The 4,066-nt window shown below is 33.2% G+C and overlaps 1 long non-coding RNA gene across 1 annotated transcript in view; it reads right to left on the bottom strand.

Moving 5' to 3' along the window:
* Positions 1 to 573: 573 nt before the first annotated feature.
* The window catches only part of LOC128248664 (uncharacterized), a 64,197-nt gene continuing 60,704 nt past the window's right edge, over positions 574 to 4,066 (bottom strand). Inside the window, exon 3 of the long non-coding RNA XR_008264822.1 lies at positions 574 to 992. This is a non-coding gene — a long non-coding RNA (uncharacterized LOC128248664). The remainder of the gene's footprint in view (positions 993 to 4,066) is intronic.

Raw genomic sequence — 4,066 nt, 5'->3', positions numbered from 1 at the left:
ATATATATATATGTATATATAAATTGTTAATCACAAGTTTTAAAATACAATCGTGAAACAAATATTTCCATTTATATATAAACGCTTTAAAGAATGATTAATATTTAATTTCGTGTAGGAACTGATGAAATAGACAAGTTAATAGATTAAACAATTTCGATGTGCATATCATTGAAACACGTTAATTGAAAACAGCTTAATATAATAGAGATTAATTATTATAATAAAGATTAATTATTATAATTCGAATTTACTTTTTGTTGATCGAAGGTTTGTAGCACGAAATATTTACTCTAGCAAACACAAATCATTCCTCGTCGGTAGCGCAATTATCGACAGCACAAGAGTCAATCAAAATAAATATAGTGCCGGTAGTAATTCAATAATCACATGACCTCTCTACATCGATGTACAACTGAAGAATACAACTATAACATGTAGCTGCTGTTCATCGTACCTTGAGGCTTTTCTAAACCTTAGCTAATATTCAACTTTTGTATGTAGTATATAAACACATTAAACTCTCAAGCTTTGTCACAATCAATAAACTCGATTTGAGAAAGCTGTCGGCTTAGGAAATGCAAACAAGATCACACACCATCTTCGAAGTGACTACAACATTCAGTAACAAATAATACAATACCCTGCAATGGGAAAGATTTAATCATTTTATCTCAGTTTATTGTCTTCCACTCTTATGGCCGTGTGGTTAAATTGCTCAATTCATTATCATGTGTTTTCGGATTAGATTCTACTGTGTGACATTTTGGACATGTATCTTCTATAGTTTAGAGGTGATGCAAACCAGATCTATAATTGAAATTGGTTAGATGGAAACTGTTCGGAAGCCATTGGATGTGGTATAGTTTACTTGTTCCTGTTCATGCCTGATAGAGCACAGTTAAATCTCCTCCTCATGTTGCAAGTATTCGGACTAGATATTTAGATAATCCACAAGTTTTGGTTTCGTCCTCTCACCAGCGTCAGAGATCCTGCAAAAAAAACAAAAAAAACCTTACGGGTGCTGTTCATTCTTCTCTAAGTTATTAAAAAAGTGATATAAAACAAATAGAATAAAAGTGAAAATCAATTATATAAATTAGCTTATTTAATCTAAGACAACAATTCAGTTTCCATAAAATTGATTTCTACTTAGCAACTAATAATTTGTTTCCATGATACATTTAAATTACAGTTAGAAGATAATTTTGAAGTACTTACTGTGAAGATTTATTTGAATATATTTTTAGATAATATAACATGATAGTCAAATCTCATGACCATCACAGTCCAGCAAAGCGTATAAAATGTTTATGCTATACTTTCTTAATTGTTTCTATTTTTGGCACGAGACCAGCAATTCTAGGGGAAGAGTTTGCTCTATTACATCGACCCTAGTACTTGACTAATAATTTATTTTATCGACCCCGTAACGATGAAAGGCAAAGTCGACTTTGGCGACATTTGACCTCAGAGCGTAAAAAGCCGAAAGACATATTACTAAGCATTTTGTCTGATGCTCTGACGATTCTACCAGCTTGCTGCGTTATGTTTCTTTAATTATCCAATGTTCAAACATCGTGTGTGGAAGAGCAGAACAAGGATATAGGTATATTATATTAAGGAACTAATAACTAAATATATTGACCCATGCAATAGAGTAGAAAGCAAGCTTCTTACAATTCGAACCGGCAGCTCCGCTTTGATTTCAAATAGGTGCTTTCATTTAACTTAAAACGGCTATCAGAAAGGCATGAATGTCTCAATTTACCATTTCACTCTCCATGTTCAGTACAAGGTCATTGTTATGCTTAGTTCGTATATGCATACTTGAACGTATATGCCAAGCCGCGACCGTAATGCAGTTTCATAGCCACAACGAAAATAATTTCCTGTCTGTCTAGGCAGGTAAGTACCAGTAACATATGACATAACCGTATAGTTAATATTTCCAGTTTGCAATAATGTCGTTCCATGTTCGATGTCACTGTGTGGTACTTTAAGCAATTGTCTTTTACTATATTACAGGCTGACCTAAGCCATGTGATCGAAGTGGTGTAGACAACACTGTGCAGATAGATTACACATGTTCTCAGATAGTAAAATAAAACTAAAATGTGGCCCACTAGCACCAACGACACAACCACCACCACCACCACTTGACACTTGGTCTCTGAGAGTGGTAGGTAGAAGCGTTGAAGTTGTCCTCAGACCTAGCCGACCAGGAACATTCTGTGTCATCCTCAGACCAGAGACCTTCACGGACTCTATGTAAGGATGCAGGGCATCTTTCTGGGCATCCTTACAAATAATTCAGGGAAAGTAGTCTAAGGACTACATCGTCGTTTCTACTAACCACTTCCTGAGACCCCCGAGGAAGGATCAGTGTCGTTGACATTCTTATTATGATTGATCCATTACTTCCTACTCACAACGGTCCCATAAAAGAACGTTTCTTTGCAATGTATTATTGTCTGTCTGTCTGTCTGTCTGTCTGTCTATTCATCTATCTATCTATCTATCTATCTATCTATCTATCTATCTATCTATCTATCTATCTATCTATCTATCTATCTTTAGAGATTACCATGGTCTTTTCCGTAGGCTTTTCTCTCCGTGGATAAACCTAATGTTACCCCATTTTACACAATTGACATTTTCTGTGATATACGATACCCTTTTTTTAATTTTTTTTATTAAAAAAATTTTTTTTGGCCCCTACCGATCCCTTTTGATCGGATTTGTTAATTTTTATTTTACCTTTTCTTTTTCCTTTTTTTTTTTTATAAAGAAAAGCTTTACAGTTGTATTTGTCCCCTCTGTGTGCAGCCCTGTGTGGCTAATAAAAGAAAGTTATCTATATTTACATATATAGATAGATACCAGTGACATTATTTTCACTGGCATATCTTACAAATGCAAGACGATAATACCTTATTCTCCAGCAAATGCTGGCCGTTAAATCAAGTACATTGCAGGTATTTCACGTTAACATGGAACACGGAAATAATGATTGAAACACTATAGAATCTATTCAAACACTTTATGTCAGCTATAACTTGAATTTTAATATTGTACCAGGTACTTATTTCATTTCCTTTGTTCTTTGTTGCTAGCATTTGCGTATCGCGAGTGTAAAGTCATATTGCATTAGAAATGATAGACTATGATCCTTTTAACTATAAGGTCATAATCTCACCTGACGGTTTATTCTATGTTTTTTTTTCTCAATAAGAATTTAGACAGAATGTCCATTAGAATATTCTTAAAGCAATGTTGAAGATATATTACTGCAGGATGAAAATAAATAAATTAGGTTCTTAAAGGTTAATACAAATACCACATGGCTTCATAACATGATAATGGGTGTCAGTTAAATGCACGTTTTCATACAATGCAAGCGTAAATGTATGAGTACAGTAAATTTGTCTTATTCCAGAAAGAATGTAAAAAAAAAAAAAAGGACAAAATGATTTGTTAATGTGCGTTGTGTTGACAATATTTAGAGATTAACAATATTGATGAGACTACAGTTACATTTCTACCGGAGTGCCATTTGAACTATCAGTGTCAATCTATACATGCTGTATAGATTGACAGTCGATTATAATAAAGTTCTAAAATGGTACTTTATTTTACTGGCCATCGGGAGTATGAATGTAAAGTTGAAACCGGGTAGGATTTGAATTCATAAAAAACCGGAAAAAATATTGCAGAAGTATTTTGTTGATGCTCTACAGAATCTACCAAATTAACACCTCTATCGTTCATAATGCTAGTCTTACCATTTCTGTCTTTCATTTTTGTCTGCGATAAATAATTTCTTGGAACATTGTATTTATCACAAATGGAATAAATTACTGATGAAAAGGCAAAAAAGTGTTTATCGGTATTTCATTTATGAAGACATAAGTATGAATGAATTTATTTTCACATATTGCATTTCCTTTCAAATGACATTTACGTTAGACAGATCGGAAAGACAAACAAGACATGTAACACTACTTGCATATACATACATACATACATACATACATACATACATACATACATACATATATGTATA

This window comes from Octopus bimaculoides, chromosome 9 (genome assembly GCF_001194135.2).
Source record: "Octopus bimaculoides isolate UCB-OBI-ISO-001 chromosome 9, ASM119413v2, whole genome shotgun sequence".
Lineage (NCBI taxonomy): Eukaryota > Metazoa > Mollusca > Cephalopoda > Octopoda > Octopodidae > Octopus > Octopus bimaculoides.
This window is presented reverse-complemented; position numbering and strand designations above follow the sequence as displayed.